The 22272-nt window shown below is 36.0% G+C and overlaps 1 protein-coding gene across 6 annotated transcripts in view; it reads right to left on the bottom strand.

Annotated features, from left to right (window-relative positions):
• Positions 1–13302, bottom strand: part of LOC126892866 (uncharacterized) — a 62435-nt gene extending 49133 nt beyond the window's left edge. For all 6 annotated transcript variants that reach the window (XR_007701027.1, XM_050662681.1, XM_050662684.1 and 3 more), the window contains exon 1: positions 13014–13302. The gene's annotated coding sequence lies outside the window, so the exon portion shown is untranslated. The remainder of the gene's footprint in view (positions 1–13013) is intronic.
• Between the last annotated feature and the right edge of the window lie 8970 nt (positions 13303–22272).

Below are 22272 nucleotides of genomic sequence, written 5' to 3'. Positions count from 1 at the left end.
TTTCCAAAAGTCAGGAAATTCCCCCAACTGAAGGGATTTATTAAAAATATGATAAAGCGGCCGAGACAGAATAAAAGAGAATCGTTTAAGAAAAATGGGAGAAATACCATCTGGCCCAGGTCCCTTATTGACATTAAGAGTTGAAAGTTTTTCGTACATTTTTGAAATTGGTATAATATAGGAAGATACACAGACCTTAGACTGTATTAAATTGTCATTATGCTTAAGAGTTTTATTACTAAAAACTGAAGAGAAATGGCTAGCAAATAAATTTGCAATATCGTTGCCATTAGAGGCTAGTGTATTGTTGAGTGACATTGAGACAGGCATACTATGTATTATTTTCTTTCTTACTGTTTACAATTTTCCAAAAAAATTTTGGATTAGCTTGAATCGAAATCTCAGTTGAATGTATATAATTAGCATAACAATTTTTTGATAAAATTTTGCACTGAGCTCTAAGTTGACTAAAACCTGCATAATTCTCAGGAGACCTGTTACTCTTGTAAATTAAATGGGCAATCTTTTTGTCACATATTAATTGTGTAAGTTCACTAGAATACCAACCAGGAAATTTCTTTGTACAAACTTTTTTCAATGGAACATACATATTAAGCACACAGTAAAAAATATCATAGAAAGTACCTATCATCTCGGAAAGTTCTTTATCACTTATAAGACTGTCCCAATCAATTGCTTCTAAGTATTGATAAATGCAAGGAAGATTAGCTTTATGAAAATCATAGTAGTATTCACCATCGCCTGCAGTAGTGTTTTGATCAAAGTGTAGCTGTAAGATAGTTTCAAGTGGAGGATGATATAAGTCTGGAGGAATCAATATATCAACTGCCAAGGTTATCACAAGCTCTTCTGATGAGAGAACAAGGTCTAGAATAGCGCCTCTAGAATTGACAATGTTATTTGATTGGAATAGATTATGAAGAGCACACATATTTGAGATAACACCAATCGCCTCCGTTTCTGCAAACGATGTATTAGGTTTAGCAGTTGCCGATGAGCAAAAGTCTTCAAGTTCCCAATCAGCTGATGGCAGGTTGTAGTCACCAAAGAGGTATAATCTAGAATTTGAATATTGTTCACCTATACTAATAAGCTGATCGAAGTGCACTTGGTACTTGTTAGCTGTAGACTTTGGTGGAATATACAATGCTCCCAAGATAAACTTACCACACAAGTGAACAAAAAGTTGCTCAATGGAGGAATCTGACGGAATAATTTTTACGGAAAATTTCTTCTTAGTGGCTATTAAAACTCCTCCTCTTACAAATTTGCTAGATTCAGGTGTACGATCTTGTCTGAAAATGTTGTAATTTGTCAATCCAAGTTCAGCATCATTGAAATCGGCAGTAAGCCAAGTTTCTGTAAAAACGATTACATCGTAGACACAGTTTGACACATTAATACTTAAATCAGTTAATTTGGTACGGAGTCCTCTAACGTTTTGGTAGTAAAGAGATAGCTTGCCCGGGTTTAGTGGTTTTTTTGGTTCCTTTGGACAATTTTTGGTACGTTATTGATATATTTAATTATTAGATCTTGCTCACCTGCATCTTGATGGGCTAGTAGTTCAGTCTTGACGGTGTCAAACAGTTTCCATTGAGTAGGTGTTTGGTCAAGAGATATGAAGATCTTTTTCTCTCGACTAACCTTTATCTTGTTTTTAATTATCAAATGAACATCCTCATTTGAAGATAATATTAATTTGAGTGGTCGATGCCCATTTTTGTTTTTCTTGCCAAAATGTACCATTTTCATACAATCCAATTTAACAGAATCATCAGCAGTAGATAGAATATTTTTCACTTGTTCAACGTCTTCAGGAGTATTGTTTGGTTCAGGAAGATTAAATATGAGTAAATTGTTTGATCTCTTTTGGCGTTCGTGTAATTCATATGTTACTTCCTCCATCGAGAAGGATGCTTTTTCCTTGAGTTTAGAGATGTCCCTTTTTAAAGTAGTGACTTCCTTTTTAAGGCTTTCCATTTCACGTAAAATCTTCGGTACACTTTTAAAAGAAGAGTGACATTCATTGCAGAAATAGATAAGAGTTCTTTTCTGCAGTATAACTGCACGAAGTTCAGAGGCGGCTAATCCTGTGCAATCTTCAGTTGGATGTGAGACTACATGACAACTGTCACAAGCGACATACTTATCCCCAAGTTTGTCCCTGCAGCAGTAACAAATGTCAGCCATTTACAGCGAATCAATCAGCCTAGGTCACAAATTATAAATTATCTCCTGGACTATAACAGAAAACCATAAAGTGATTAACTGTTATCAGCTGTTTTGCTTATTGTTTTGTTTTTGCACTTTTTATTGCAATAAGTGATAGAAATATGTTCAAAAACAGTATTGTATAACCACTATAAATATGTATAAATTTTCTTTTGACCAGTGAAGAAAATACTACAGAAATCACTGGCGAAATAGCGAAATTTTTAAATGACTTCCAACCACATGAAATCAATAAAAACTAGCACATACAATCAACACTGCCATTATCTACAATTTCTTTTTGACTATGTTGTCTATATTGACTATATTTGACTATATTGTCTTCAAATTTGGTGATTTATTTGGCAATGTAGATTTTTTTTGCCGGCACTGTACATAACTGGGTCAAATAATCAAAGCTAATAAAGAGAACCAAACAATTGAAGTACAAAGAAGAATCAGATTTGGCATGAGCAGCCTTTGGAAAGTTAAGATGGGTACTAAAAAACACAAAGATACAACAGTACCTAAAAACCCATGTATTTGATCAGTGCATCCTTCCTGTTTAGTATGGTATAGTTAGACCCAAACCCAGACATCCAAAGTGAAAGTTATCCTCCAACACCAAATTGTTCTATTTGGTCCACATAATGTTCAGAAAAAAGTCACACCATTTTGAGCGTCGGGTTTGGGGGGAAAGGGGGGAGAAATATGCAAATTCGTAGTTTTTTACGTTTTTCGTCAATATTTTTAAAACTAAGCGGTTTAGCATGAACAACCCTCTACACAAAATTGTTCTTCATTAAATTTGAAATAAAAAAGGCTCTATGCATAACCTTTCTAAAATGAATGGTTCCAAAGTTACGGAGGTAGTATAGTATAATTTATCCAAAAAAATGCCTAACCCAGACATCCAAAGTAAAAGTTTTCCTTCAACACCAAATTGTTCTATATGGTCCACATATTGTTCAGTAAAGTGTCACCATTTTGAGCGTCCGGTTTGGGGGGATATGCGGGAGAAATCGCTAAATTAGTAGTTTTTTTACGTTTTTCGTCAATATTTCTAAAACTATGGGTTAGTGTAAGGAATGTTCTATAGAAAAATCTTCTACATAAAATTTAAAACAAAAAAGGGTTTTATACATAATTGTTATAAAATCAACGGTTCCAGAGTTACGGAGGGTGAAAAGTGGAGGTTTTCGATACTTTTTATATTTACCGATTTCTCCCCCCTCTCCCCCCAAACCCGACGCTCAAAATGGTGTGACTTTTTTCTGAACATTATGTGGACCATATAGAACAATTTGGTGTTGGACGATAACTTTCACTTTGGATGTCTGGGTTTTTGGTATAGTTATATCATAAATATTGCCCAAAAAATATAAAAAGTATCGAAAACCTCGACTTTTCACCCTCCGTAACTCTGGAACCGTTGATTTTATAACGATTATGTATAGAACATTTTTTGTTTTAAATTTCATGTAGAACATTTTTGTATATAACATTGTTTACGCTAAAGTTAAATATAACACAGTATTAGTTTGACTTTCGTGGAGGACGGTTGTGTGCGATAGCGAACTTTTACCGTGTTTTGTTTTGTTCTGTTTATTGTTGCTTAAATTGTGAAATGTTTTGTGGTTCGTGTTTATGAACAATTTTATAGTTATTATTTTCATTTCGCTCAACCGTATTGTTTATCAAAATCAACGAGTGTTTTTTACACTGTTATTATTGTTTACTTTCGTTGACATTGACCGGTATTTCAAGAGTTTATTCTTGCCTTTAAAATGGTTGATTTTAAATGTGATTTTTGCCAAAAAAGTTTCTCCGAAAAGGATAAATATAAACTTCGCTGCGGTGGTGAATGTCGCCGATATTTTTGTACGTCGTGTACTGGTCTAGACAAAGCTACTACCAAGGTACTCTATCATCAAAAGTACCACAATATTAGATTCTTTTGTAGTATCTGTGATTCTCCCACAGTAAGACATCTTCACGATAAAGTTTCTCAGCTCCAGAAATCACAGATACCCATTGAAATTGTAGAAGCACTCGGGACTTGTCTAAAGAAAAATATCAATTTATTTCCAGTCATCTCAGAAATCTATGACACCTTGAATACTCATGACCCAAATTTGAAAAATCTTTACAAAAGAATAGATGAAATTCACAGTCATCTTACGAGAAGCCCTGACAATGAAAATGAATCTTTATTCCATACGATCAGGGAAATGAAACAAGACATTTTTAATCTGGTGTCAATATTTATGGGCAATCATGAAGAGACTGTAAAGGTCCAAATTCAGGATACATCAAAGGAAGAAATAGTGAAGGAAATGGCTGACTTGAAAATGACTATCAACCAAATGGCACACAAAATTGAAAAGCTAGGTACCAATGAAAAACCAAATAAAACTCCACCGCAAACCATAAAAAAGTCCATTTCAACTCAAACTGATCCTACAGAAACCCAAGAGCCTTTAGTGTCTTCTCCTTCAAAGGTAAATACTGTACCACCTACCAAATACACTGTAAAAGAAAACTGGCATTATGTGGTTGTATCAAAAATTCCACCTCCTGATACTGCTAAACAGATTAGAGTAGAGTAGAGTAGAGTATTTATTGGTAATAATGTACAAATGTACTTTTACAGGTCAGCAATAATTAAAATTGTCTAAAATTACATTAAAAGTTGACAGTACTTCAGTAAAAAAAACCTGCACACTATGTCAAGGAGAAACTTGGTACCACCGATTTTATTCGATGCTTCCCATTGCTGAGGGATACGGATAGACCAGACTCTGACTTTAAGATCGGTGTGCAAAATCAAAGTTTCATCAAGTTGCTGAAAGATCCAAGTTTGTGGCCGCCTGGTACTGTAGTAGACAACCTTAATGACAATCCTCCAGCGCATGCCAATTCAGCTCCAACAACCATAAAAGTAGCGGCTCCAGCATCCAGTACTCCTTATACGACACCATCAACACCTACTAAGGAGGGCATATCCATTCAGATTGGTTCAGATAGGGATGCCATTATTGCAAGAAGTCCTTTAATAAACAAAATTCAAGTATTGTGGTTACGGAGAAAACTATGAAAAAGGATGATGGGCTTTGTATGGACCCGATGACTCCACCTATAGTGCGGCTATCTCGTACTGCCGATGTGGAAAATAGTCGTTACTTGTTAGCTAGACTGAGGGACCCTGGAATTTTGAATCCTCTTCGACTCTTCCTTGCCTATCTCCATGATCAGCCCCCGAGTACGTGTTACGATGGGCACACCAACACCACCATTAAGTTGATGCTGGCTTCAGAGGGACTTCCTACTGACGTGGATTCCCTGCGTAAGCTGTATCACAGATTCCATGAGGCTTATGGTATTAGTACTGCTGAAGTTGAAGAAGATCTTTCGGCTTTTGGAACCTTCTTTTCCACTGAGACACGCCTCCGACTCCAGAAAATTAGGGAATGTCAGAATAAATGTTTTTCAAGTAATTCCCCATCTAGCAAAAATTTTTTTTAAATAAATTGACGCGTACAGAAGATCAAGCGCCTTCTGACAATTTGGACGATAGCAAGCTAAGTTTATTTCTTATTAACATTCAGTCCTTAAGACACAAAACTGATGAATTACTTCTATTACTAGAAGAGCTAAATTTTCCTGAGATTGTTGCCATAACTGAACATTGGTTAAATGTTGATGAACCTGTGTTTATTAAAAATTACACTATTATATCCAGATTTAACAGGAGTAGATTATCTCATGGGGGTACTTTGATTATGTCTACACAAAATGACTTTTCAGCAGTGACCAAATTTGATAATTTATTAATTGAAAAAGTTTTTGAATTCTCCATAATTTATCAGAAATCTTCTGACCTCTATATTATTTGTATTTATAGAACTCCCGATGCGGATGTGCAGATTTTCTTACAACAACTACTTAGCTTGCTAGAATCTATTCCTTCAAAAAGTAAATTAATTCTATGTGGCGATCTAAATATTGACTACTCCAGTGTGTGTGCTGCTCAAGAATCTCTTCATTCTATCTTTGATTCCTTTGGTATAGGTATGCATGTAAATTCTCCAACCAGAATAACTAAAACTAGCTTTAGTATCATTGACTATGTCGTATCGTCTTTAGCTCCAAATTCTACTGACTGTACTGTTTTCAACTCAGGTTTCTCTGATCATGAAGCAGTATTGACTACATTTTGGTTAAAATCAAAAAATAATAGTGAAAACATGCAACGAAAATTGTTCCGTGTCTTTGGAGAACAAAATTTTCTAACATTTAAACACCTATGTCAAACAACTGACTGGGACTTCCGCTCTGTTGATGTCGACATCGAGTTTTCTAGATTCATAAAGTTATTGTCTGGTCTGGCATACGAATCCTTTCCTCTTAGGCCCATCAAAACTAAACATCGTAAACCCTGGTCAACTAGAGGTCTACGTATATCTGCAAAGAACATGCGCTCATTATCGTACCTAAAAAAATTCTCGGACAACATATCCTTCCATGATTACGTTAGGCTTTACAAGAAAATTTACCATAAAGCCATAAAAGCCGCCAAGGAAATTTATTACAATGCGAGGCTGGCTAAATCAGGTAATGTTGCTAAGGAAACGTGGTCTATCGTAAATGAACTGAGAGATAAGACTTCTTCTCCCACCATAATCCCGACTTCTACTGAGACCCTGAACAATTACTTTGTAAATGTGGCAAAAAATTTAACAAATACTATACCTCCTTCTCAGGATCCGATTTCATATCTTTCTCATAGGAATGTAAATAGTTTCTTTTTTACACCCATAGTATTAGGTGAACTACGCTCTACAATAAATGCCATTAAAAATAAATCGTCATCTGGGACTGATGGCCTCACTCTTAAAATGTTTTCTGCTCTACCTGATTGCACTTTAAACCATCTTACTACCTTAATAAACAGGTCATTCGAAACTGGAGTTTTTCCAAGCTGCCTTAAGACAGCGATAATTATTCCTATACATAAAGGAGGCGATAAAGATCTTGCTTCGAATTATCGCCCTATTGCACTCCTGCCCACGTTGTCGAAGATAATTGAAAGTCTGGTAAAAAAAAGAATCTTATCTTTTCTGTTGAAATACAAATTGCTTACTCCACATCAATTTGGATTCCTGAGTGAAAAATGCACGAATGATGCTATGTTCTTCCTTTTCGATCATGTTTACTCCAGTCTAAACAACCATCACTCTACAGCAACAATTTTCTGTGATTTCTCTAAAGCATTCGATTGTGTAAACCATAACATCTTGACTGACAAATTACAGCACTATGGATTTAGGGGAAATGCTCTTAAATGGCTTAAATCATATCTTAATAAAAGAAGTCAGTTTGTAAGGGTTGACACGAAGACGTCTTCTTGCATGCCATTAGAATGTGGGGTACCTCAGGGTTCAGTTCTAGGCCCTATATTGTTTCTGATATACATAAATGACATCTCTAGTCTGAACATTAAAGGTAAAATATGTCTCTTTGCAGATGATACTAGTATTACTTGGAGTAACACGGATATTATGGATCTTCGCAATACCATAGCTACAGACCTAGTCACCATTAAATCGTGGTGCGATTCGAATCTCCTGTTATTTAACGTTTCTAAAACCAAAGTCCTACCTTACAACAGTATGATGCAACCTTTAGTACTTAATAACAACAGTCTAGAGGTAGTTGAATCGGTGAAGTTCTTAGGGCTTATTGTGGATAAGTCTCTAAAATGGAACTTGCACATTGATGCCTTACACAAAAAATTAAGTTCTGCTTGTTTTGCGCTAAGATCAGTTGCTACGGAAATGAATTTGTCAACATCTAGGACCGTTTATTATGCCCTTTTTGAGTCTCATCTTCGGTACGCGCTTCCATTCTGGGGTACGTGTTGTGCGACTCAATTTGAGCGTATTTTTAAACTACAAAAGAGAGCTCTTCGTTACTCCCTGAGACTCAATAGCAGAGATCATTGCCAAGAATTCTTTAAAAAATTTAAGATATTAACTCTTCCTTCTTTGTTTGTTTTTGAATCCGTTTGTTTAATCCGCAAACATGCATCAGAAGGTCCAGAGAGACCCACTCATAACTATCCCCTTAGAAACGTGGATCATAATCTTTATCTGCCAACCCCACGGTCTGAGCTGGTTAAGTGCTCTATACTATACAATTCGAGAAAAATGTACAATCACCTGCCATCTAACATCAAATCTATTGCAGCATTTCCCGCTTTTCGCAAGGCCTTGAAAGCTTATTTGCTGGAGAAAGCTTTTTATACAGTGAATGACTTTTTTATAAACGATTTGAATTCAGCAAATTGACTTGTAGGATTATTACTTTCGAGTACTTGTGTACATATTTGCAGCGGCATAGAACTTTTGATTTACTTTCCCTTTCCCCTTTCCTCGTTTGCCTTCTTTTTGCTCTGACGTTGTATACATATTGTTTGCAAAATTTTTAATTTTTTAATGTGTACTTAATAACTGTAAAAATATATTAAGTAGTATAACTCACGCCATTTACTTGGTGTCTGTTTCTGTTTTTGTTTTGTTTGTAGTTTTTTACTATTTTTTGTTTTTTATTGTATTTTTTATTTTGTATAAGCTTTGTCCACAAATTGTTAAAATTTTTTGACAATAAAGCATACCTTACTTACTTACTTACTTACTTACTAAAGCATAGTTTTAGAAATATTGACAAAAAACATAAAAAAACTCCTAATTTACTGGCTTCTCTCCCATCTCCCTCCCAAACCCGACGCTCAAAATGGTGTAACTTTGTACTGAACAATATGTGGACCATATAGAACATTTTGGTGTTGGAGGAAAACTTTTACTTTGGATGTTTGGGTTAGGCCTTTTTATGGACCAGTTATACTATACCACCTCCGTAACTTTGGAACCATTCATTTTAGAAAGATTATGCATAGGGCCTTTTTTATTTCAAATTTAATGTAGAACAATTCTGTATAGAGGGTTGTTCATGCTAAACCGCATAGTTTTAGAAATATTGGCAAAAAAACTTAAAAAACTATGAATTTACCAATTTCTCCCCCCTCTCCAAAGCCGACGCTCAAAATGGTGTGACTTTTTTCTGGACATTGTGTGGACCATATAGAACAATTTGGTGTTGAAAGATAACTTTCACTTTGGATGTCTGGGTTATGCCATCGTTTGGATCAACTATACTATTCGCGGTGTGCAAGTACTTGAAAGGGAAACGAGAAACGACCGTGCGCGAGTCGTAGAGAAATATTGCAACTATCTTAAATAATTCATATTGTCAATTGAAATTGTCAAATTGACGTATATTTCATACCTTCTCATGAAGCAGAAAAATTATATATTGCTCCACAATATTGATATGATATGCAATTATTATATAAAGGTAAATTTAATTAATTGTATTTTGCTTGCAGTACTGCATTTTAATAACTAATTTTATTTACTACATACAATTGTTTTAGTTTGCATAACATAACCTGCATCTTATTTTTTCTTCTTATTATTTTTTTGGACTATGGCCTTGACAATTATCCAGCAACCAGGACTAATATAATTGGCCAATATAATTAAAAGTGCGAATAAAAGTACAGAGCATAGAAATAGAGGTTGCTTTGCCGAACTTGCACGGTCCCAATACTAGTTCTGACATAATATAGCTCAGAAACATGGACATTCTAAGGCAAACATAAACAAAAAGCTCCAGAGAAAAATGGAAAGGTAAATGTTGGGAATAAAACTGCAAGACAGAAAATCGAACAAATGGATAAGAGAGAAAACAAAAGTAAAAAATGTAACTGAATACAGTGGAACCCCCCAGTGATTTTCATCAGACAAAACAAATATTTTTTCACTTTGACTGAGTTTTTTTACCAAGAAATAAACAATATTGTATACAACTGTACATAATTTAGATGTACGTACTGTACAAAATAGGTATTTCATGTTTATGCAAATATAATGTGTATTTGTTTAGAGTAGAGTAGAGTAGAGTAGAGTATTTATTGGTAATAATGTACAAATGTACTTTTACAGGTCAGCAATAATTAAAATTGTCTAAAATTACATTAAAAGTTGACAGTACTTCAGTAAAAAAACCTATTACTAAAATTTAAAAACTAAACACTAATTAAATTACAGGACAAAACAAAATTTAGATCTGAAGTACTCCTCAAATGAGTAGAAAGCACCCATCAGAAGATAATTTTTAATTTGTCTCTTAAATTGGTTAAAATCAAGACTTTTAATAGATATTGGTATACAGTTATAAAATTTCAATGCTAGGTATCTGGTTCCATTTCTGGTCCTCTCAAGTCGACTGAAGTCTGGTACAAGGGCATCATGATTTCTAGTCTGATAAGTATGCTGTTGTGTTTTATACAGATCTACATTTTGATGAACATACAACAGGCACTGCATAATGTACACAGAAGGTAGTGTGAGAATCCTCAGGTTTCTGAAAGACTGCCTACAATCGTCCCGATAACCCTGACCTGTGATTATGCGAATACACTTTCTCTGCTGACCAAACACCTTATCTATATGGCAAGAGTGTCCCCAGGAAAGGATTGCGTAAGTTAGTCGTGAGTGAAAGTTGCTGTGATATGATGTAAGAAGAGTTTGAAGGGAGGTAACCTTAGATAGGTTTCTAAATAAAAAGAGTTGGCTTGAGAGCTTTTGGGAAAGTTTCAGTATGTGCCGTTCCCAAGTGAGTCCCTGATCAAGATAAACACCAAGAAATTTAGCTTCCTGTGAACAATCTGTTAAAATGGGATGTGTAATGGTGTTATGTCTTAGGGTAAAGTTCACTGTTTGTGATTTTGAGTTATTGAGAGAGAGACGATTTGCCAAAAACCATTGGAACAAATTGCTCTCTGTGGTCTCAAGATCAATATCACTGATTTGGGAAGGGTGGTAACTTTGAAGCATGTAGTATCATCAGCAAATAGGACTGTGCTTACCGGGCCCTCTTGTGAAAATCCCAAGTCATTTATATTAGTTTATTATTTATATCGAGGGGTTCGAGTGAAAACCCGATAACTAACAAAAACATTGTTTCGAGATAATCGCGATTAAAGATTTTAATAAGTTTGAAGAAGATTTCAAATCATCATAGGAAGTTTAATCAAACATTTGTTATAGCCAAATGGTAGAGAATTTAATGTTTAGTTAGAATAATTTATTGTAAGTTTAATTTATAAAAACATATTTACAAAAATAATAAAACGTGATATTTATCGGGTTTTACCTAGTTGAATGAGTATAACATTTGGTTTTATTTGTTTTTATTTTTTTTTAATTATAAAATAAGATTTAACTGTATATTACTCCAACAAAAAAAAAATGAATCTACATTCTTTTTAGAAAATAAAAATGTAAAATGTCTTCTACTTCCAATTGTTCTCCCATCACTAAGTCTGGAATTCGATCTACGATCTTATTACCGATTTTTTCTCATATTGACAGTCATATTGTACAAAATAAAACATTTTCTGGAGTATACTACTACTAGACTCCAGTAATTTCTACAGAGTTTGTGTCTATAGTCTTCAGACAACTTTTTAGTACAATTAAATTTAAATTTACTACTATTGATTTGCTGTGGTACCTTGGAAGCTCTGATTTTGTTTTTCGTTATAAATATGGGCCCCATTCTAACCGTCTTTTTGTTCTTAATAATGAATTTACGCCATGTTTTATTGGGTTTTCGCAGGAAAAAAGTGTACTGAAATTTAATAAACTATCATAGTCTAAAATTATTTATTGGGTTTTCGCATGAATATAGTTTTTATTTTCCTTCTTTTTCCAAAATTACACAGGAAAAAGAAAATAAATTATTTTACCGGAATATCATATTATAAATATGTTTACAACAAAGTATTTTTATTAGTAAAGTTATATATCGGTTTGCTGATAATTAAAAATACCAGTTAAGGGTTTTTACCATGTTTGATTTTTATTAGTTATTGTGCTCAAAAATGTTAATATCAAACAATAACATTTATCAGTGGTAGGAGACGTGTTTTTAATACAGCAGAAATAAAAATACCGGATTTCATAATTTTGGCATTTATCGGGTTTTCGCTCGAACCCCTCGATATGTATTTTATTAATTTTTGCATTATTCTCCGGCTAACTCGGATTTTCGATAACCCGGATAGGTCGCGGTCCCGATTAATCCGACTTATCGAGGTTCCACTGTATATAACAGGGTTAAAGTGGAGATTTATGGGTCACAATGCGAGGCAGGAAGATAAAAGATGGAATGCTGAAATACAAAACTGGAGACAGTGGACAGGAAGAAGAGGAAGACCTCAGATGCGATGGAAGGAGGATATTGTAAAAGCTGTAGGAATTTACTGGAAAAGGGCAGCCAAGGAGAGACAGATATAGAAAGATTTGGGGAAGGCCTATGTCCAAAGTTGGAGAGAAATGGGCTGAAGATGATATGATAAGCTGGGTGAAGTATAATAGAGTTAAAAATCCAGAATGTAGGAGTATAATATGGCCTCCAAGAGCAATACATTATTTCCAGGAACAGGTGTGACAATAGCAACCTCAAGATGGATTAGAATTTGATTGTTTATCATATATTTCAGAAATGTATGCAATTTGGATTAATGAGTATGGACTAGAACTATTGTCTAACTAAATTATAGTTTCAACACAAAATAAATACATACAAACATTAATAGGATTAATGCAGTCACAGTTTAATGTAAATTAATAATAAACTAAATTACTCACATTCATTAGTTGTGGATATAATTATGTGTGGTCAAATATAAATTCAATGGTTTGATTATATTATGTAGTTTCATCTGTTATAGAGAACAATAATGTTACAATTATTGTAACATGTTCCACTTTGAAACAGCATAATGCCGGCGTCACCCATCTATTTCTGTTCACTATTATTATTATTCACTTATTTCGTGACATTTCACATTTAGTTTTCGGTTAGCCAAAACAAAAACAAAATGGCCGCAGTTTTCTCGTTGGCGTAGTTGTATTTCCGGGAACGCCGGGAAGCCGTATGTCAGCCAGGGATACCATCGGTCAATTGCACGTCAATTGACGGAATTATTGTGCGATGTTGCCAAAGTTGTCGTTTGTTATTCGAAATTAATAGTAGTGTTCGCGCTGTACAACATGAACGTATTCAGAGCAGGCCCGGACTGGGCCGCCGGCCCACCGGCCCGCGGGTGCCTTTTGCCTTGATTAGTATCTATCCATTAAAAAAATTAAACGCTGAAAAAAAATTTTTTTTAACCTTTACACAAAAATGATGCAGCTATCATTCCCCCAAAAAATGTTTTTACTTGCTTCTGATTTCGCCGTATGGCACCGAAGGCGCACCAGAAGCCAGAAACCTGCATAATAAAGCCAGTGGGTACAACAAAATACCAGATATCAGATAATCAAATAGCTTAGATACGATACGCGGCGCCCTCGAAGACCATTTTTACTATTCGGGCGCCTTTCTAGGTTGAATATTCGCTGTTTCTATTGTAATAATAGCTTAGATGCGACGCGCGGCGCCCTCGAAGACTATGTTTGTGATTCGGGCGCCTTTCGTGGGTATTAATTTCCGCTGTTTCTATTATAAAAAATAGCTTAGATGCGACGCGCGGCGCCCTCGAAGACTATGTTTGTGATTCGGGCGCCTTTCGTGGGTATCAATTTCCACTGTTTCTATTATGAAAAATAGCTTAGATGCAACGAGCGGCGCCCTCTAAGACCATTTTTACGATTGGGGCACCTTTCGTGGGTATCAATTTTCTCTGTTTATCAAATAACGGATATTTATACGCCAAAGCACTACGCGTCGCATCTAAGCTATTTGGTTATCTGATACCTGATCTCTCGATCAACTCCTTGACATCCTCGCATATCGGACCAATCAAGCCAAGAGCATCCACAAAAGCTTCCCGATTTGAAAATGTTTTTAGATCGCTATCTTCATCTTTCCGTTTCTTCCTTTTGCTCGTTAGTTCAAAACTCACATACTTATGGAAGCTGAGCGATTGTTCTTCCAAAGAAGTAAAGCTTATGACACTGTTTAGAAGTGATGTTGAAACCAGCGAGAGGTCCAGAAAGGATTCACTATTACTTCTTACGAACGTAGTTGACTTACCGTCATTTAGCACGGTAAGCGCCATGGCGTGGATCCATTCTGATAGGTATTCCCCTCTCGAAGCGGGACGTTTGGTGAAACTTAACAATTGTACGCCAGCCAGTCTACAACTTATGCCTTAACATACTTATTAACATTCTTAACAGAGTTTCTGGTGATTCCAATACCTCGATTCTCTGTCGAAAGACCAAATGTCATACCTTCCCTTCGTGCAAGTGCCTCTGCAACGTCGTGAGCGGCCCTCGCCCTTCCCACATTTATTTAAAGGAACTGCGTATTAGATGGTTCTTATCTTTCTAACTTACTTACCCATGCGCTGTCTGATTCCTGGTCCTAAGTGTTTTCACCCATCGTTTTCTCATCGCTTTTGGCAGGGAGTCTCTTGAGGCCCCGCTTTTCCAGGATCAGTCTCACTACTGCACTCTCGTGACTGGTGCCCCCTCCTTTCCACATCTATAGTAGTAGTCCTCCCTGTTTTCTCTCTTGCAGTCCGTTTTACTATGCCTGAACTGCAGGCATCTAAAGAACCTAAAGAACCCCTGGATATGCAGTCTCTCTCGTATCTTGCATGATTTCCAGCCAATAGGTATATGTTCTTTTTCCAGTGCCTTCTTGGCTGCGATACGTGTCAGTCCAACCGTGACGTTTGCTTTCTTTATTTCCCTTATACAGACGAGTTTGACGTCGTCAGGCTCCCTGCTGCCGGTATACGTCCGAACTTGTCTCAGGATTTCTACCTTGGGACTCCTCCGTCTATATCAAATAGGTACACCTGGACCTGATAGCCCCGAACAACCTCTACTGCGTTTCCCTCCGTGCGGGCCACGATAGTGTTCTTCGGGCGCTCGGTCTGTTCTTTCCCTGTCACTTCGAGGATGAGGTCCCCTCCTATGCCTTCTTTAGTGCTTTTAACGCTAATCCCCTTCTTCCTCGTGTCTACGCTACCCTTGATTTGCTTGAGCAACTCGGCGTAGGATTTTCTGCCTCCCTTCACGATCACATTCTACGCCTCCACTCTCCTTTCCCTGAGTTTATACTCCTCCAGCGCGAGGTGGAGGTCCACACCCATAAAGGTGAGTTCCAGGAGCTTCGTGAGGTTGCTACCTCTGTAGCCCCCACTACTCTTAGGTATGCCTCTCTGGTCTCCATGTCTTCCCTCAATTTATAAATACTTGCCAGTAGTCTCTCGTTCCCGTCCATTTCCGTCACCCTTGTCTCTACGGGGGACCATGAAAATAGTCTGACGGTTTCCTCGGTTCTCTTCCTTCTGACTCTTCCTTGTAATTGTAGTCATAGTATTAAGTTGGAGGTACTCCACCTCTCCTGGTGTGTTTGCACCTCCTGCACATATTCCCAGTTCATGTTTTTCCCTTATCAGTTCGTGGAACCTTTCTTCCTCACCGAAAAGTCTATGTTCCATGACCACTACTAAGTTGCCTGCAAGTTTGTTCCCTCTTCCCGGTTTAGCGACCTTATAGTGATCCTCTTCCAATTCGACTTTATTATGTCCTTTATTTTTTCAAAACCTCTTTCCCCCGAGTTCAGGACCGTTGCGATCATTTTTATCTCTCCTTCACTAAGATTTTCGGGAAAGAACTCGTCGAAATCCATTTGTGTGGACACTCATACAGTCTCCCTAGTCGTTTTTTTCCTCACCGGTTTTCTACACTATTCTATTTCGTTTCTTAATGCTGCCGAGGGCGACTTGTCTAAAAGTAACCTCCATGTCTTCGGTGACTCTCTTAAGGTTTTGTATCTCATTCTTGATCTCGACCTTAATGTTTGTTTGTTTGGACATTAGTTTCACTAAATTATTTGTGACGCTGGTAAGTTTCTCCATTGCTCTTACCATGGCCGTTATATCCGAGCTCTCCTCCTTCTTCCTAAGTCTCTAGGTGTTTTCTCCCCAAGTGAGGAGCTCCTTTGCAAGTTTGTCTCCTCTGGAAGATCCGTCTTGCTCAGGTCGCTACCCCTGACTGGAGATCTTCCAACAGATTTTCTTCCGAAGATCATAGTCTCCTCCTTTCTCTTCGCTGAGTACTTTCCCTTTGTTCCCTTTACTACAATAAACACCTTATCATCTTATTCATAACTTGTTCCAGCTGCACCATCACTGGTGACTGGCTCCATTATCCCTTTGTTTTGTTGTTTCCCTTTTTCCTGCATGATTAAATACTTATCCATATAGTTCCCACGAGTAGGGGCGAATTATACTGTCTGGCGAGGCAGTGTGCCCTTGCCAACGCTAAGGCTTGAATTACAAAGGAGTTTCACCAGTCCTCCGAGATCTCCGTTTGCGACCGTCTAACGTTAGGCCATTCACCACTTAGGCACGGATCGCCTGACACCGTGTGTGGTTGCGGATTTTTTATCGAAGTTTACTCTTATGCTATATGGAATTTAGTAAAAAATTTGAAAAAATTCAAAAGGTGGCTTCTATTGAACACAAATCATCATGATTTTGGAGTCTTCAGAGAGTATCAAAGAGTGTAGCAGAGTAAAACGGATACTGGGAAACTGAAGCTATATTTTTGTGGAATCTTGAATCTTAATACTATTCTCAATAAAAATAGTAAATTATTTTATGGATTTAAATTAAAACTAGTAATATTGATTTACTTTACACGCATTAGGATTTCAAAAAAGTTTGATATCAAAGCTAAAGAGGAAGGTCTGGCGCCATTGTTTAGATATTAGGTTGGCGCCTTTTTTAGAATTTGGGCTGGCACCTTTTTTATAATTTGGGTTGGCGCCTTTTTTATGAGCCAGTCCGGCCCTGATTCAGAGTAAAGGCGGCTGCACAATTGACCGGGAACGGGAACGAGAACGGAAACGGGAACGAGAACGGAAACTGAAAGCGTCAGCAGATTCACAATTAAATGGCAAACAGCTGTTTTGTGTCACTGTCACTTGTGCTATTAATTATTTTTCTTCTCAAAATAAATTTTGTGGAACGATCCTTTTTTTAATTTTATTAAAAGAACATGTCTGTTAACTCTAAAAATATGGATTTATTTGATGACGAGCTTTTAATATTTTCGTTTTTTATAACCTTGGAACTAATTTACACAATATGTGTGCAATCGCAAAGGTTTGTCAGCATAAAGATAAACAGCATATCATTCAAATATTTATATTATTATTGTATCTAATTACCATATAAGTACGTGTACTATGATCTACATCAGTGGTTCTCAAAGTGGGCGATAACGCCCCCTTGTGGGCGCTGGAGGCCTCTATGGGGGCGGTAAAGGGCACAGAGAAGATTGGGGGGCGTTGAAGCGGTTTACAGGGGCAATGGCTAATTTAGTTTTTTACCACAATAATTAATCAGTTTATTAAAATATAAAAAAAAACAACACAATTCTATTACAAAAATTATCTTTAAAGAATACTCAAAAATATCAAAACTGCTTTTTCTAGAAAATATAATAATACTCTAGCTCTCTGAGAGGAAAACCTACCTACTGGTTATAATACCACTTTTTATCGATTCCCCGCCCGCTGCCGAGGCCGAGGCGAGGCCCGCCCGCTGCCTCATATAAAAGCGCACGCCGTCCAGTCATGTCATTCGACAATCTGCTCTACTAGGGACCGAACGTCTCAGACGTCAAGGAGCATCGCGTTATTACGAAAACAAGTGAATTTAGTGACGAGATAAAGTGCTGTACGTACAGTGCCTAATTTGCTCAGTAAGAATACTGTGAGAGGTGTCATTAGCAAGTTTTTAATACTCGATTCTTTACTTCGGCATTTTTGAAGACAAAATTATGTCGGAAGCAAAAAAGAAGAAACGGCAGTACAGCGCGGAATATATAAAATATGGATTTGTTGAAAATCCTACAAATCCATCTTCGCCTATGTGCCTTCTTTGTCAAAAAACATTTTCGAATGAAGCGATGAAACCCTCAAGGTTGCAAGATCATTTGAATAAAATGCATTCAGATAAAAAAGACAAAAATGTGACTTATTTTCAAGACTTGGAAAAGAAGCACGCAGCTCAGCCAACTGTGTCAAAACTTTTTTCAGCGGCTTCTAAGCAAGACGAGGACGGACTCCCAGCTTCCTACAATATCTCCTTGCTAATTGCTCGAATAGGTAAACCTCACACTATTGGAGAGGATTTAATTTTACCGGCAATAAAAGAAGTAATAACTACTGTGCTCCATAAACCAGCGGCAGATATTATCCGAAAAATTCCTTTGAGCAATAGTTCCTTGCAAAGACGAATTGATGAGATGGCTGAAAACATTGAAGAGTCGTTGTGCAATCATCTGAAGACTTCTAAATTCTCAATTCAGTTAGATGAGTCCACTTTACCAACTGGTGAAGCATTGTTGCTGAACTATTATTTGCCAGAAATTTAGAGACCGATACAAAAGGAGAGACCATATTTAATACACTGGAAAAATTTTGTGATGAGAAAGAAATTCCACTGAAGAATATTATATCAGCTGCTACGGATGGCGCTCCGGCTATGACAGGACGTCACAAAGGCTTCATAGCGTACTTAAAAAATAAAATTCCAGATGTGCTCGCTTTACATTGCGTCGTTCATAGACAACATTTGGTTGCGAGAAATTTGAGTGAGCGTCTCTCTCAATCACTGCAATATATCATCACAGCAGTCAATAAAATCCGAAACAGCTCTTTAAATGACCGATTATTTAATCAGCTTTGTGTTGCTAATGATGAAGATTTCAACCGATTGCTATTTCACACAGAAGTACGTTGGTTATCAAGAGGTAACTGTCTGACTCGATTTTACAATCTGTTTGAGTCTGTGATAGAGTTCTTGGAAAACAAATACAAAGAATTGCACGACAACCTCATCACTTCAAAGAATGATATTGCGTACTTGACAGACCTATATAAATTATTTAATGATGTCAATCTCCAACTTTAAGGTGACGACTCGAATTTGATTAAAACAAAAAATGTCATTGCTGCTTTTGTAGCTAAACTGCTCTTATACATGAATAATATCGGCAGACGTGAGTTTCACAATTTCCCTAATTTGTCAGCAGTATCCTTCAACAACGACGACTTGCTTGTTTACTGCCAACATTTGGAGAACCTCCACAGGAATTTCACAGAACGATTCCAGGACATTTTAAACTTGGAAATACCGGACTGGGTGTTGGATCCTTTTTCAAATGTCAACACAGCAGGATCACCCCAGCTGGAAGAAGAACTCATAGAACTGACAACGAACGAGGAAATAAAAATAAAATTCAAAAATGGATACCAAGAATTTTGGCTACAAAGGCTAATCCCGCAATTGTACCCTGGATTGTGGTCCATCGTTCAACTATTTTTGATAGCATTCCCATCATCGTATTTGTGTGAACGTGGATTTAGTGCTGTGACAACGTTGCTAACTAAAAAGAGAAATCGGTTGCAGATTACCAAACGCGGTGACTTACGGCTGTTTTTGAGTAAATTCGAGCCTGATATTAACAAACTTAAAATCAATGGAAAAATCCCAATTCGCGGTGTGCAAGTACTTGGAAGGGATACGCGAAACGATTGTGCGCGAATAGCGGAGAAATATTGCAACTTTCTTAAATAATTCATATTGTCAACTGAAATTGTCAAATTGACGTACATTTCATACCTATTGTCATTTAAGAAGGCAAATTATATATTGCTTCACAATATTGATATGATATGCAATTATTATATAAAGGTAAATTTAATTAATTGTATTTTGCTTGCAATACTGCGTTTTAATAACTAATTTTATTTACTACATACAATTGTTTAAGTTTGAATAACACAACCTAAATCTTATTTTTTCTTCTTATTATTTTTTTTTGGACTATGGCCTTGACAATTATCCAGTAACCAGGACCATATGATTGGCCAATATAATTAAAAGTGCGAATAAAAGTTCAGAGCGTAGAAATAGGTGTCGCTTTTCCGAACTTGCACGGTCCCAATAGTTGGCTGTATACCATAGTTTAAAAAACCTATACAGAAGTAAAAACTTCAAATTGTATTTTGGTATAAAATAGTTTATTTAAAACTTCTAAAAGTCATCCACATGGATTGCAAAACGTTTTCGTTCTGAACAGAACATCTTCAGTGCCTGGAATGAAGTATTTCCACGTTAGATTAAGGCAAAAAGGTTAAAATTGTGACTGTTAATGAGAAAATTATGTGGAGAATACTTACATTCCGCAAAGTAGTTGTAACTAGCACACCAATGAAGGTGGTAACTTCAAAATATATGGCTTACATTATACCTTATGATAAAATATTATGACTACAAGTCAATGTTACTAGATTAAAATATGTATGTGCCTAAAGAGCAACATGCTTCCCCGCTCGAAAAAACTAGGTACTTGCCATTTGAATTAGCACAGACCAACTGATGTAAAATGAAAAGGAATGACAAAGAGTGACATGACAAGACAAGGTAAAGTCAATTTTTGGTTACGAACTTCAAAAAGTGTAGTTTTAATTTTTTGGATTTTAATAAAATGTAAAGGTAGGTAATAGCTGATTGAAAATATAATTAAAATTGTTTAAAAAATATAAGTTGGGAATCTATTGTAAAGTCTAAATAGCAACTCTCTAATCCAGAAAAAACTTTAGGTTTGTTGGAAATAAGATCGGTATAAGTCATGGTTAGAAGCTTGACGTCATTGATTGTTAAATTTAAAGGTGAAAGTTTAATTTGGTGTAATAGAATGAGGTTTATACTATATGTAAACAATAAATGACCTGAAGTGGAGAGATTGGATGGTAAATAAAGCGGATTTTAATGAAAATGTTATTTATAGATATATGTAATGTTGGTTGCCTAACATGGTGAGGAATGTTTAAATTTGGCTGTATACTGTTGTAATGATGATTCTGTCTGTTAAAATTGTAAAGGAAATTATGGAAAAAAAAAATTAAAGTTAAAATAACTAAAAGAATACAGATCAAGAGTAAATTACAATATTAAAGAAATAATTGTAAACAATGGAATTAATAAAATAATAATGGATTAGTAACGAAAAGGAAAATAAAATATGTGACAGCAAAATCTAATTACACTTTATGTTGTTTAGGATGGAATAAAATCGTTCAAGAAGAAATACCATGAAGGCTTCCAGCAGCAGTGGTTAAAGTGTGGGTGAATAATGTAATGATATCTAATAATATAGGATAATTATGTGTTAGTGTCAATATGTAATGGAGAATCTAGAATGCTGAGTATCTGAGATAGCGAACTATGAGTTTGATGTGGTATATGGTAGGGGAGTGAACAAACTGAACCAAGTTTGATGTAATCTTAGTGCAAGTTTATAATCTTAAATGACAGAGATGTTAACCAGAATTAAGAATGATGTAAAAGAACTAATATGAAATTAAATTAAAATAGCTGAGTAATGTGGGTTGCCTAATATGTAGATGAAAATATGAAAAAATGAACAGACTGAATTTAAGCTAATGGATTTATGTTTGCAGTACCCTATTGTTTAGTATAGTCTAATAAAATTATTTTGAAAGAGAAAAAGGTAACATCAAAATAAAAAAGTTAGTAAAATGTGTAGCAGACCAAAGGAGTTGACTGTAGTAATTATGGAATGAGATGAATGAAGCGAAGGTGACATAACAGGCAACAAAACAAAGTGATTATGTGGTAAGAGAGAGAACATTCCAAAGAGAGACAAGTAACCAGATCAAGATTTAAGGGCTACTATCAGTAAGAAAATGAGAGTCTAAATAAATTAAGATAAAAATTTTGTGATATAAGAGCTGTAGGACCCGAAATGACAGAAACATGAGGTAAGACAAGAAAAACACACAACTATAGGAATAGAAAATAAATGTAAAAGAAGATGGGAAATAAAAGAAAGAGGAAAGTAAGAAAAT

The sequence above is a fragment of the Diabrotica virgifera genome, chromosome 9 (assembly GCF_917563875.1).
Source record: "Diabrotica virgifera virgifera chromosome 9, PGI_DIABVI_V3a".
NCBI lineage: Eukaryota > Metazoa > Arthropoda > Insecta > Coleoptera > Chrysomelidae > Diabrotica > Diabrotica virgifera.
Note: the sequence above shows the minus strand (reverse complement) of the source record. Positions and strands in the feature narration are given on the sequence as shown.